This window comes from Triticum dicoccoides, chromosome 4A (assembly GCF_002162155.2).
Source record: "Triticum dicoccoides isolate Atlit2015 ecotype Zavitan chromosome 4A, WEW_v2.0, whole genome shotgun sequence".
Classification (NCBI taxonomy): Eukaryota; Viridiplantae; Streptophyta; class Magnoliopsida; order Poales; family Poaceae; genus Triticum; species Triticum dicoccoides.
This window is the reverse complement of record NC_041386.1, coordinates 550,223,509-550,238,256: the sequence shown is the minus strand read 5'-3', so window position 1 is coordinate 550,238,256 and position 14,748 is coordinate 550,223,509. Positions and strand designations below refer to the sequence as shown.

General features: G+C 44.5%; 1 long non-coding RNA gene and 1 pseudogene across 1 annotated transcript; one reads left to right on the top strand and one right to left on the bottom strand.

The window, feature by feature from the left end:
- The first annotated feature begins 1,579 nt into the window (after positions 1–1,579).
- On the top strand, positions 1,580–7,815 carry LOC119283641 (annotated as a pseudogene).
- Positions 7,816–11,970: 4,155 nt separating this feature from the next.
- Positions 11,971–14,453, bottom strand: LOC119286693. The gene is made up of 3 exons (XR_005140622.1): positions 13,635–14,453; positions 13,421–13,445; positions 11,971–12,204 (listed from the first exon to the last, which is right to left on the bottom strand). It is a non-coding gene; the product is annotated as an uncharacterized LOC119286693 (long non-coding RNA).
- Positions 14,454–14,748: the final 295 nt, after the last annotated feature.

Below are 14,748 nucleotides of genomic sequence, written 5' to 3'. Positions count from 1 at the left end.
TCCGTGATAACGCCGTGATGTAGACACGGCCAACGTGCCTCGTGCAGCGGTCGTCGCGCCGTATCACAGTCGCAGCCCGAGAGAAAATGTAAGGGAAGGGGGTTCCTCTGCTGCCTCGGCGGTGCCCTCGGGCGTCAGGCCTCGCCGCCGCTCCGGCGCGACGGTTCTCTTTCCACCAACCTCTGCTGCATCACAGTTGTCTCAGGCTAACTCCACCGCGCGACTTCAAACGGACGTCAGTTTTGACCGGATTTTGTTTCTTTGGTACGCCGATGGGTTCGCCCGTGTCCGCCTCTGTCTGTTGTGTCGTGCGTACGCCCACCACGCGCTCGCACCTCAAAACTTGTCCGTGTTGAACGTGTTTAAAAAAACATAAAAACTTAAACAAAATGATTTAAAAAGTAAATAAACGCAGTTTAAAAAACTTAAGTTAGGGTCCATGGTCACAAAACGGCTCAGTTTCACGTTCAATTTGATATAATTAAACATAAAAAAGAAAAAGAAAACGGCCACCGTCAGCGCGCTCGTGCCCGTGCCTGTCGATGTCGTCGCCGTCTTCAGTGGCCGTCGGCGTCATCGTCGTCGCTGACGAGGTCCACGTAGGCCGGCGGCGTCCAGAGGTGGGCCGGCGGTGCGTGGTAGACGGGGGCGGGCTGGACGGCGGGAGGTGCCTGCACGACCTCCTCCCGTGGCGACGCCTCCCACTCCGGTGACCGCGACGGAGTGGCACACCAGTTGACGCCCACGGCGGCGGCCATCTCCGGAGCAGTGCAGGATCAGCCCCACCCCTGGCCCAGTAGGCCCGGGTGGAACGCGGCCACCGGCTCCTCCTCCATCGCCTCCTCCCTCCTCTCCTCCACCATTTGCAGCTCGGGGAAGGCGACGTCGCCGGCGGCAGAGAGTGCCATCGTCTCCTCCAAGCCGTCCCATTGGCGCTCGTCGTGGGTGTACATGGAGTCGTCCATGACACGCTGCACAAGCCAGGCCTCCTCCTCCGCTGTCATGCGAGGAGGTGGAGGTGGTGACGGAGACGGTGAAGGCGACGGCGTGGGCGTGAGGCCGCGCACGCGCGTACGCCCCGCACACATCTCGACCTGGCCGCCGCGGCCCCGACACCGTGCCGGCGAAGTATGATGCGCGGCGCGTGTCATGCTCGTCCCGGAGCCACGTGTCCCGGAAGGAGGAATCCGGGGCGTACCTGGCGTCATGGTACAGGTCGTCGGGGGGAGGGGGGAGGCGGCGGCGGCGCTCGATCTCGTCGCGGCACGCGCGGCCGCTCGCCGGCACTGGCGGGATCGGGACCCGGTCGACCCTGAGGTGCCAGCCGTTGGGGAGGTGGACGTCGCTCCACGGGACCGGCGTCCTTGTCTCCCAGTACCTCCGGCACACGTCCACCGCGAGGTACTGCCGGCCGCGCTCGCCAGCGGGCCTAGGGTTGATGGTGAAGGGGGCCGGCGTGGGGGCTCCACAGGAGGAGCGCGACGGAGACGCGGGCTCCTCCTTCTTCCCAGAGCCGCGGCGGCGCCCCGAGGAGGAGCCGGCCTCACGGTCGTGCTTCCCCTTGCGGTTCCAGAAGCCCATGGCGAGGTGGCTGGCCGGCGAGCTCGAGGACAATGGAGGGCTAGGGTTCGGGGCTGTCGGGTTTCGAGGAGGCCGCGGGGTGGCGTGGGGCAGTGTGGACGACAACCCATCCACGCTTCCCACTTAAAGAAGGACGGCGACCGTTCGACATGCGGATGACAGGTGGGGCCGCCCGCTCATGCGCATTGATGTGGGCGGGTGGGAGGTAGGTGGCCGTCTGCCACGCGGCCCCAACGCAGATGAGACGCGCGTCTGTTTGGTGTCCGTCGCGACCCAAACCCGGCGCAAGTTTGCGCTCGAAATGGGTTGGCCCGGACACAAAACGGACAAGATGGGTCCGGACCATCGCACGCTGAACCGTTTTCTTTGTCCATTTTATCTCAAACAGACGGAACCGGATATGATAAGATCGTGCGGTGGAGTTGGCCTCAGCTCCTGGATAGCACGCCCCTCGCCATGCGGCTGCCTTCCGATCGAGGAGGATTTTTACATGGATACGGGACCGGGCAGCGATCCGGGATCCGCACTTTAATGGCGATCCCGTTGATGGAATCGACGCGCACAAGGCTCGACAGAAGTGGGTTCCGGTTGGAGGTTCTTTGTACTACCTCCGTCCTGGTTTATAAGTCTCATTTATATTCTGTGCTAAATTTTGATCTTAAATTTAACTAATGAAATATTAATGTATGTTTTAAAAAATCATATAATTTGAAACTATGTTCAAATAAGATCCAACGATATAATTTTTAATGACATGCATTAATATTTTGTTAGTTAAATATCTAGTCAAAATTTGACACAAAATACAAAGAGGATTTATAAATCCAGTACGGAGGTAGTACCATTGTGAAACATGAGGAAGCTGCGGTTGAAGCCAAAGCCCTGCACTGACAGTTATGCTGAATTCCGAGGCCAAGATGAGTTTCAGGCTTTCAGCAACGAATATTTGCATGAGGTTAGCTGAGCTTGTGCTATGTTAAGGTGAGACTACTACCTTTGCATGAGATTTCTTTTTCAGTTTGGAAATTTCAGAGTTCAAATGCTGGTCTGTTCCCTCATTAATTGTCTGCCCCCTTCTTGGAAGTTGGAGTTTTGACCTTGGCTCCCTTTCTTCTCCTGACGTAAGTGTTTAAGGCTGGTTGTAATGGGAAGTATCATATATTAGTATCATGCATATGATATAGTGTATGATACTATCTCCCTAATGCATAGTATTATATATTAGTATCATGTAGTACTTTATTTATTGCCATGCATGACACAAAGTAGCATATCATTTATTATGATACGGTATCATGATATGATACTACACCCCCTCTTTCTTCATTTAATACTATGCCACCTCATCAAAATTGTCTAGTTGGCATGCATGATACTAACTATGATACTACCATTACGACCAGCCTAATGGGCTGTTGCAGTGACCAGTTGAAGTGACTCGACATGGCTCTGCAGAGCTAGGTGGGAGTAGCTCTTTTGCTTCTTGGAAGTTGAAGGCTGGCAGTTGGAGGTTTAATTGCTTCTGACTGTTGTCATGAGCTCCTTTTTATTCTCCACGGAGCACTTGCTGGTACTTGCTGCATTGTTGGCTTGTTGCCCGGAGTGACTGGAATGCCGGATGCACTCTGGCTCTAGAGCAGCAGCAATCCTGGTGCAGGCATCTTTGAAAAGCCAGGTATCACTGCCTTTCTTCAAGATTGTTCATCTCTGCTGCGCCAAAGCATATACTCCATTTCAAGATATATTTTTTACCTTTCTTCAAGGTTTTTCTCAACACAGACATGTTTTTTAATACATTTTCAAGACCGATATGAATGATTACCAGCATACGTAATCAGCAGCTTTGAGGTTTTCTCTCTCAATCGCCATTTGTATCTCTTGGAGCTTCTTTGCAAATGTAAGGTGTTTCCTCTGCCATGCGTCCTACTCATCCCTTTTACTCTAAAACTAAAATCTGAGTTGTTGTTTTTTGGAGGAAAAAAAAACCAGAGTTGTTGAATGTCAGCATATAAAAAGCATATTTACTTGCTTTGATTTGTTCGATCGTTTACTGGTGTTTCTACTTTCGCACCTGAGTCCACTTGCTGTCTCTCCTTGCTGCAGAAACATTCTGTGCATATTTACAGTTTTCAGCTCTGTACTATTTACAATTTTTCAATAGGAAGATTCTGTGCATATATATTTTTGGGGTTTGAAGGTAGAATAAACAAGAATGTGTGAAGAGTGACATAACACAAGAGCAATCTTACTCTCTAGGAGGGAGAAATTACCCCCGTCAGACTGACATTAGAGTTCGATTTTTCATTGCTTTGTTGAATGTGCAACTGACATTAGCTGCAAATTTCAGTTCACGGGACTGGATTAGCAGCATCCCAGATGGAGAAACTTTGTGACTGTTGCAAGAGATATGCGGACCATTTGGATGAAAAGATGAAGTGTTTCCGCAGGCACATGGGTGCTGATTTTAGACATGGCATGGTAAGTCTGTTATGATTTCAGTCTCTCTCAAGTGTGCCCAGATATCTTCTGTTCACAGTTTAACATGCAGGGTTGGTTAGGTTTGTGATGGATAGTTGCCTACCAGTTGCATAAACTTGATGGCAGTTCAGTTGTTGTTAAACAAATAGAAAGAAGTGAATAGATTCTGAAGCTAATCATGCGTTTTGCCATTGTTAATAAGTTTTGTAGCTAAACTCATGGATTCCAGTCCAGCAGTTATTCCTGTAAGGCTGAAACGTTGTAGCAAATGAACTTCAAGGCTCAAGATGACAATGGAGTGGTGTTTTTTACTGAAGCTAATCATGCGTTTTACCATTGTGAAGCTTCTGTTAATATTAAATATTAGTCATGTAATCAAGCTCTATTTATCTTTTGTTCACCGCTAACATGCAGGGTTAGTTAGGTTTGTGCTGAATAGTTGCCTACTAATATTTTTCTTTTTTTGACACTGATAGTTGCCTACTGGTTGGTTGAACTAATGGCGGTTCTGCTGTTAAACAAATAGAAAGAAGTGAATAGATACTGAATATATTGCTAATGAGCAAAATCTGTAGTCAAACTTATTGGTTCCAGTGTCCAGCAGTTATTATTCCTGTAAGGCTGAAACATTGTACCAAAAGAACTTCAAAGCTCAATATGACGATCAACATTGTGTGTTTTCTAATTTCAAAGTTAATTGTCCATTGTGTAATCATGAACTTTTGGTTAATGTTAATCATGTAATCAAACTCCATTTATTAATCTATTTCCTGACTAGTCTACTAGAACATAGTTCTCACACTGCATCTATATCGTATTTTTTGCTGCAGTCATCACTGTCGAAAACTATGAAATTGTTGTGTTTATACTTCATATTAATATGTTTACATAATTTTTTCTCAGATCATACCAAAGAAGTTCATAGATAATTTCGGGGGAAAGATCTCAAGAACCATCGAACTAGAATCTTCTAATGGTAATATGTATGTCTTTGAAGTTTCCAAGCGCATGGGTAATACAGTCCTCCACCGTGGATGGCAGGCATTTATAGATGAACATCACATAGAAGAGAATGATTCATTGTTGTTTCGTCACATTGAGAAATCCCGTTTTGAGGTTCTGGTCCTTGATTCTGATGATTGTGAAAAGGTGTTCTTCTGCCCTGGCATCAACATTGTTAGTAATGTTGAAGAAAGAGGTGCGGATTCTGTTAATATTTCAAATAGCTCCCGTGATTATGCCACAAGATCATCAGGAAGCAAAAGGTTTGCTACGTGTGGAAGGGGTAACTCAAGCCATCCTAGAAAAGCAGCGAAGACAACCTTAAATTACTCCTCACCTGAGAATTCAGGTTGCCTTTTGATTCTCTTCTGCACTGACACTCTCTCAGTTATTGTTCACATTACATTTTATATTATAACTATATTGCCGTCGTTTTCACCGTTGGGATTATGTACAGGAGAAGACACTGAGAACGAAAATACAGACGCAATATACTCATCGTCTGAGGATTCAGGTTACATTCTGATCCTTTTCTGCATTAACATTACTTCCTGAATTATGTGTTCACAATAGAATTTATATTATATCCTATTGTCACCGTTTTCACCATCGAGATTATGTACAGGAGAAGAAACTGAGCCTGCAAATACAGACATAGAATACTCCTCATCTGGGGATTCAGGTTACATTTTGATTCTGTTCTGCATTAGCATTACTTTCTGAATTACGTGTTCAAAATACATTCTCTATTAGATTTTATCATTGACGTTTTCATTGTTGACATCTGTACAGAAGAAGGCACTGAGGACATTCCTTCGGAACACGAATCATCCTTTGAGCTAGATGATGGCCACACACCTTCACGGCAAGATTATGTCTTAGCTCGGGGAAGAACTCTATCCAGAGTACAGGATGAGAAAGTAACTACGCTTATCCAGGATGTTGGAGCTGAAATTCCTGTGTTCGTGGCTGTCATGAAGCCGAGCTATGTCAAGTCGCAAACTTCTGCTCTTGTATGTTTTACTGTTTGATTTTGCCAAAGTTGTCGTTCATAATGTTTAAATGCTTAATTTTTAGATTTCTGCATGAGCATTTTAATCCATTGCATATTTGATATAATTGTGCTTTTATATTGATAGCGTGAAGAAAAAGGAAAGTGTGAATCACTGATAATTATTTGAGTTCAGTAAAATGAAGACAGTTCTGTTTTCAGATACTAAAATATACATTGCACATTGTAGCATCTAGCCGGGGAACGTTGTGCATCTTTAAGTTAGATATACATGAAATGCAGTTGCGAAGTTCTATAAGATAGCTGTTTAAGTTACCATGTACAGGTAAGCAATGTGCTCAGATTTTCTTGTAAAGTTGGCAATTTATTAGATACTAGCATCACTTTTTTTTTCTGGTAGCATATATGCTCTAGGATATGCAGTCAACTTACTTGACAGATCATGTGCTTCAATGAAAATTTTATGTGCAAATAAAACACTTTACATCAGGCTGGAGTTACTCTCTGTATGAACTGATCCCAGCCTAATCATATTTGTTGATCTGTCACTGATACTGTGCCATCTGGAATTAGGTCATTCCCAAAGGCTATGCAGTTGAACACTTCCCACCTAAAAGTCAAACTGTGACACTGCAGCGCCCAGGCAAGAGCAAGAAGTGGCATCCCAGATTGCACATTAGGAAAGATAAACGCGGGGCCATCCTTTGTGGGCCTGGTTGGTTAGACTTTGTTCGCGACACTCAAGTACAGGTGGGAGATATCTGCATCTTTGAAAGAATGAAGAAGGGCACTGGAAGAACATTCTCATCACTTAGAGTACATCTACTTCGCAAATCAATGCTTCATTCCGGTGGAAGCGGAACTGGTCCTAAAAGAGTAAGCTCAACTCATGGCAAAACAAGGGTTAATTCAGCTACCCCTAAAAGAGCAAGCACAACTGATGGTAGAACCAGGGCAAAGGCAACTTCGACAACCAATGTTAGGAAGGAACCAGGTGATGGTACATCAAGATGCCCTCGGTAGGCTGAAACAAATTGGTGCACTTCCAGTTCTCTCCTTTCTGATTCGTTTTAGAAATGTTTCCAGGAGGAAATGAGCCTTCTTCGGTTCACAGCCATGGTCACGAAGCACGTCAGGGGCCTGTCGAGTCTAATAAATCCAGAGGGCCTCGGAAACGTCCCTACATAATATCATCCACTGCATGTCTGACCAGGGAGCAGGAGATGTATGTCGACAAGAGAGCTCGCTCCCTTCAGTCCGATGTTCCCATTTATGCGTCAGTAATGAACAAGAGCAGTGTTGGTGACAACAGCCTGTACGCCGTAGTAAGTCGATCAAGATCTATTCTTTACACATTTCAGCTGCCAATGGGATGTGTTATTATTCATTGTGTTCTTAAACCTGGTAAGATTTCAGCTAACCTGTTGTTTTAATGCAACATTTTGTGTAACAGACTATTTGCAGGAACTATGCTGCTGAGTATGTACCAGCTGGAGCGCAGACTGTGACACTCCTGAGGGCAGAGAAGAGCAAGACATGGGAAGTCAAGGTGAACCCGAGGATTGGCGACGCGAAGATGCTCAGGGCAGGTTGGCGTGAGTTTGCCCACGACAACCATCTGAAACTCAAAGACATATGTCTGTTCCAGCTGATGACGGACCAGAGGAAGCTTACGATGATGGTCGACATCATTCGTCACAATGAGAAGCGTTAGTTTTAACTTTCCAGCACATGAGAGTGAATCTCGGGTGGCTGTTCTGCTGGTATTTTTTGTGTGCTTTTGGTAGTTCTGTAATCTGTAAACTCTGTGGTGGTGTGGCTACTTTCCAAACTAAGGGAGAAACCTATGTTTATGTCATGGAATTATTCAATAGGCCTTCTGGTATTCAGGGAGTTATCTAATTTTAGGTTGGGTTATTGAATCAATGCAATATTGTTTTCTATGCACATTATCGCAAACTTCCCCTGTGTTTCTATCAAACATGAATAAATAATTGTTCATGAAACTATATGTAGTTTGATTCGATGGATTGGTTCTGTAGAGAGATAGCTACAGCAACTTTGAAGGTCTGAAGGATGAAGTGAAGGTCTGTTGGAATCCACATTCAGTCATTCCATAATCACTCTGCTTTAAAAAGGAACTGTCTAACTGTTTGTTTCCACAAGAACTGTAGAACAGGGCTTCTGACTCAACATAATACGGTATGGTAGAGAAGAATTATTTACCGTCGGCGTCAACCGGTGCCTCTTCCCTGCCTCTCTCTTCCGCATCCGCTTTGTATCTTGAATTCTCTCCGGTTATTTCTTGTACAGCCCCATCGCCGCGTCAGTTCTGCACGTTGGCAAAGGTGGTGTGGCCACTGCTGTCACTATGATTATATGGTTGTAAAGTCTCCAGTGTTAACAAAGAAACAAGAAAAAGAAGTTACATATATTGTTGTATTGTTACACACGGATAGGAGAATATGCAAAATATGAACACCTACTGCAACGAGGATAGAACAAATGCTGAATAAAACATGATTTAAAATAAGTCATGTGTGTATTGAAATGTCGATCTTACATAATAATTTAATATTTTAATCAGATATCTCAGTAAAAATATGAAAAAATCAATAACTTTGGGTAAAACATTACTTATATGGATAATATTACTCATCAAGCCATGTAGACAACTAGAGAAGCTGACATGCACAAAATATGTGTCTAACAGAAACTACTTAGCTCTATGAATATAATTCTGTTTCTTCCCTTTGGTAAACAAGGAAAGACTATTAAATACTTCCAAATATGAGCTAATATTTCCAATAAAGGTTTTCCATATATAACTCAAATATTTTCTTTTCCACGATTTTTATAAGTGTGATCACCGAGGAATTAACGAGTAGATTGGACCCGCACAAAAGGAGTTTCAAAATCACCTTGAAATGTTCAGTACCGTAAAACTGAAATGTCCTTAAAACAGTGTTATATGATCAAGAGATTATATACAGTTTGAGGATGAGAATCGCCTCAAATGTTGGGTCCTCATATAATGCACCATCTATAGGAAAGACTAGAAGATCTTAATCCTTTTGTCTTTTTTATTTCTGAAGGTATTGCTAATAATTCAGATTTGTTACAATCAGATGAACTATATGGTATGCCAAATATGGCAAAAGGGCCACATACCTTGAAGTAATATCATCATACTTGAGTCATTAAGCCCTCCATGTTGCCCGTCAGGTTCACCAGAGCAATTTGATATAAAAGTAATACAAAATGGAAGAACTAGAGATTAATTCAGACAAATTTACTCACAGAGGCAATAAAGCTCTTGCACTAATCTAGCCTTATGGTGCAAGCAGCAAACGGCTACGCAATGCAAGTTATTACACCACACGCAACCCACTATATACTTTGGTTAAGAAAATAATTCAGAAAAATAGAACTTGGAAGTTGCCTGTGATAGTTTATTACTCTACGTAGTAGGAAGATATTATATTATGTAGCCACTGCTTAATATGGCAAAACGTTTATACACTTCACATATATAAGGTCACCTAAACATTTAGGACAGAACTATATATACATTTATCTTTTTGCATGCGGCGATGAATTTCGTAGTTTGCAGCATCAAGCTTATGTTGCATCAAAGAACATATCAAGGAATAAACTAAAAGCAGCTCAAAGCCTGTACGGGGACAAAATGAAGACATGACAATGTCAGTCCTTCTATTGCTACACTTGTACGCAGGATCAAGGACCAAACTTCTTCTTGGGCAATGGCCGGCGCTCTAGGACTAGAACTGTCTTACCCTCAACCTGGGATGTCCACTGCCTTCCTCCCATCTATCTGTAACCCATGCCTCCTAGGAGGATTGTAACCATAGTTCTACCCTTTCAATGAAATGAAACGCAAAGGTCCTTTGTGTTTTCCCAGAAAAAAAAATGAAGAGAAAATAGGAGAGAAATCAGGGATCATAGAAATATGAAGCTCGTAATTCTTTAGTCGTATGAATATAACAGCGCAAATCGTGGCTTAAGACATGTAAAAGACGGAAAATGTTGGACAACTTATGAAGGATTTCTGAATTCTGAAACCTCTCTAAGAATTTGGGGAGGTTTATTCCGATTTTGTTAGTGAAAATTAGGTATCCTGCATCAAAAAAGGTATGCAAAGATCAAGCCACTCCACTGCTTTTTGAATCTGAATTTAGAACTTTGCATGCACCTATATGTACTGCAATCATTAATTAGTTCATACATTTGACCGTGCATAAACTTTAAACAACAAAAGGAAACTCCAACTCCAACAGAAAAGTGAAACATTTGCTTAGACAACATGGATTGACTAAAACAATTAGCATTTGCTTACAAAATAGAGAAGTGTCCTTGTCAACACACAGCATCATATAAAACACATGGCTACATACAGCCTAGTGCTTGGATAAGTTTCAATTAAAACATACAAACTGAATAAACATCAAATCATCACAGTTCACAATACTAGAGTAGATCGAACCTTAATGGCACCTCACGCAGCAATCAGTTAAAAATTGATCACTTCATAAATCACACCAAGCCTGTCACTAGAGAAATCTTAATTGCAACCATCAGAAAATTGCAGGTCTCAAACAACTAATGCTTTGAAAATTCTAAATCTGAAAATACAGAAAATAAACATTATATAACCATGACCTACCAATTGACATTAATATAATTCTAATAAGGCAGTGGGTTTATCTAAAATATTGAGATAATCATATAGGCCAGAATCACTAGCCAAGAAGCACCTAGGCACTGCATCCGACCTTCCGCCGCTGCAGAGGTATTAAGGGCAGTTACTCGGGGTGAAACAGTTACTGAGGAATAGGAAGGAGGAATAAGGTGAAAGATAACAGAGACGGTGGAGGCAATGCCAGTGCTGCAGAGGACACAAAACAGTAGCCCGATGTGAGTGCACATCACAACTCAGCTTAAGTAGATCAATTTATTTATCAAACAAGCGGATTACATCCTAACTTATCGACTTGAACACAAGAACCGGACTCTGTAATAACAGCCTAACAGGGCCCATCAATTGGCATAAACACATCGAAAGACAACCAGAGGAGGAACTCTTGCTACAAAACTTGAAGATTCTAGTAGATGACAACTAGGTAGTAGAACTCCTCGCCATCCCCACCAGTCAGCGCCCTGTCTTGGCCTTCCAGCACATCCTGGTAGGTGTTCTTGACTTGTAATCCAATCACTTCTGGTTGCCTCCTCAACACTCAGCAACGTGAAGGCCATCAGTGAGTTTAATTCGGTTGTGTGTGCTCCGACATTGACAGGAAAACAAGAGAAAGCAAGTTATTCATATAGCCTGAAATAAACTCTGCAATGAACACGAAGAGAAGGGGAAAAGATCGAACCTTCTTCAGGCGATTTGGGACATCACGACAGGAAGACCACGGGGATTTGGTTGATACGACTAGATGACCGTCCAGTAGACCAGCTCCTCGACAGTGGGCTCCTTTTCACTCCCTTGCCGCTCCTCTGCGACAACTGCCGGAGCTGTCTCCTGGTCACGGCTGTTCTGCGCCTCGGTCACGACGAGGCAGCCGCGTTGGCCGGAAGAGGGAGCAGCTGGGCCTCGCCGACGGCGCAGGGCGAGGCTGCGGTCCAGGATCGCCGACGACCAACCTGCAGCCTCGGAGTCGTCAGCGAGAAGGAGATCCCCGCAGCGGTCTCTCTTCTTCCCGCCGGGGCCGCGCATCTGCGCCGGCTGGACGGGATCCACGAAGGTGAAAGGTATCCTGGGTGCCGCCTCCAGAGTGGAGGAGCTCACTAAGGAGCTCGCCGGAGAAAAGGTCTCCTTTTCCCCCCTTCTCCTCCCTTCGTTCTCTTGGAATTTCTTCCTCGTCTTCTTGATGGTGCAGTGCAATGCTGATGCGCTCTGAATTTTGTCAAATTTGTGTATGTGTGGACTAGTCTTATTCTGTGGCTTGAGGAATTAAACAAGGAAGATCGACAATCTTCAATCTAACACAACATATTTCTGTACTGAACCGACGTTGGAGCAGCAGCACAAGTTCGATTTGCAATGCACTACTCCAAATCCTGGTCAAGTGGTTGCTGTTGATGTAGTCCGAATTTAGAGTGGAATCCTGCAGTTGATGTAGTCCAGCATGTCAGATTTGATTTAGTCTGAATTTAGAGCTGCGTGTAGTGCCAAACTGGATGATGTAATGCTCTGAATTTAGAGGTTTATGTAGTGCCAAACTGGATGTAGTGCCAAATTTTGCAGTATGTAGACTCTATTTTGAAATTCAGAGATAATGAAAAGATCAAGCTGAGATTAATACCAGATCAAACTGAATAGTGGAGTACTGCTCACTGAAAACAGTGCAGTATTCACTCAAATTTTTGTATCTTAGTTTAAGTTACTGAATTTGCAAGCACTGTTCAGAGTAGATTTTTGGTTGAATTACAGTGCTTTCAATCAATTTGCAACATTTGTCACTGTCAGGTCATCACAAGCTAGAATTCCATCAAAGTGAGTAATACTTTCACTATCCTAATGCTTTATAAATGCAGAGAAGATGCTCATTTTTCTGTAACCTGTAGATGCCATGCTCAATTTTTTGGTAAAGCTAGAATTCCATATATTTTGTGTTGCTATTGGAGACTGGAGTAGCATTTTTCAAATGGATGCTTCTTTCCAAATTTGGAATGATCTGTAAAAAAATTGAAATGATTCTGGATGCATCAACCTCCCCAACTTGAATTTGTAGATGCTCAATTTAGATGTTTTCGTCCTAACAAACAAGTAAACTACTGTAACTCTAGTTTTGTGGTAAACTACTGTAGTTGATCTGTATCTTCATGCTGATGTTGTTCCAACCATAAGGAGTGGATCATCCCGTGTAAACTACTGTACTGATAACTCCCCCACCTTAATTACTTGAAGAAGGTAACAACTTGTGTCATTACTTAGAAGAAAATGATGATTTACTGGTCTTAATAATATTTCAATTGATGAACAAAGGACTAGTGTCATTACTCAGAACCTTACGGTCTTGCAGCATGTTCAGAATAAATATTCGAACCTTGCGGTCAAAACTGAATGTTGACAGTAGTAGTAAAACTAAATTGTGCACTTATTTAGGATCAGTTTTGCCCCTTTTCAATTTTGCTCTACATCACTTGCTCCTTGTAAATTATTGCCAATCCACTATCAATTTTGATCAGCATAATTGTGCACTATTCCTCAGTGTGATAATCCTCCTGGGAAGATAATCTACTACTCCCAGCACTACTGCTCCCATGATCACGAAGTGTTAATCCTGATGTAGCTTCAACATTTTCAGTTTACTGCTGTACCTGACGGCCTCTCACAAGTCACAGTCTGCAACAAGTTTACAAATTATCTTCAGCAATTATCTTGCAGGTTCATCAGCACTTGAAAGAGCAGTCACAGTAAATTCAGAGTTTGGGGTACTAGCAAATTAACTGAACCCTGAAACCTGAAATTTACTGAAACCTGAAACCTGAAATTTACTGAAACCTGAAACCTGAAATTTTAACTGAATTTTACCTTCTTCTTCTTCCTGAGGAACACGAGCTATGGGCTCTGGCGGCAGCACAAGGAGCAGGACCTCGTCGGCGTGCTTCTTGCCGCACGCCCAGCCTCGGCGCCGGAGGGGCGGGGCGGGGTCGGGCTCCTCGATGCGGCAGGCGGCGCTGGTACTGGAGGTGACGCTGTTCCCGCTGCTCGCCGGCGTAGCCGCTGCTGCTGAGGCTGGGCGGACCGGCGTCGCCGTAGCCGTCCTCCTCCTCCTCGAGCCGTGCTGCTCCCGCCTCTGGACGCGGCTGTCACGTACCCCTCGTACTCGTCCTCCCCGGCGATCTCGTGTCCGGCGGCGGAGAACTCCGCGGGCAGGTCAGCGGCGCCGAGGGAGAGCGTGGCCAGGGCCTCGCTGGCGGGGGCCGGATCGGGGGCCAGGGCCTCGCTCCAGTTCTTCCCGATGACCACGGAGCAGCAGGAGCTTGAGCAGCCTCCGGTGTGGCCGGTGCAGGTTGTCCGTCGTCGAGCTCTGGGCCCGACGGCTGGTGCCGGCCGCCGGCGGTGGCTGGGGCGACCACGGTGCGGGCGGGTGACGGAGGAAGGAGGAAGAAGCAGGGGGCCGATTAGCAACAGTTTTAAAGGTGGAGGGGTTTTTTCGCAAACTTACAAATGAACTAAGGTGAGGACAACTTTTTCCGGACGGAGGGAGTAGGAAATTGGTAAGTGCTCGGATGACCTGCGTCACCAGCATCTTTGTACGTTTTTTTAGCGATTTTAGAAATGTTACGTGAAAACTTGTGGCGCTCAGGAGAGAGACGGGCTGGCAATATGGGCCGCTACTGGGCCGAGTTCTGTAACGTGCGCAAAAGGCACAGAAAAATGGGGCCTACACTGTCACATAATAAATTCTGATAATTCTAAAAAAAATCCTGTATTGCCTAAAAAAAATATAACTCCTGAAGCCCTAAAGAAAACATAATATTCATGTTGCTCTAAAAAAACATAATAATTCCTATTCTGGTAAAAAGGAATCTTGTGCTAGCCACTGCCACCACAATTTCGGTCGTCGCCTCGGTCATCCTCCTCTTCCCCATCCAATGGACTCGCAGGCGGCAAGAGAAGTGGGGACACGTCTGTTTCATTT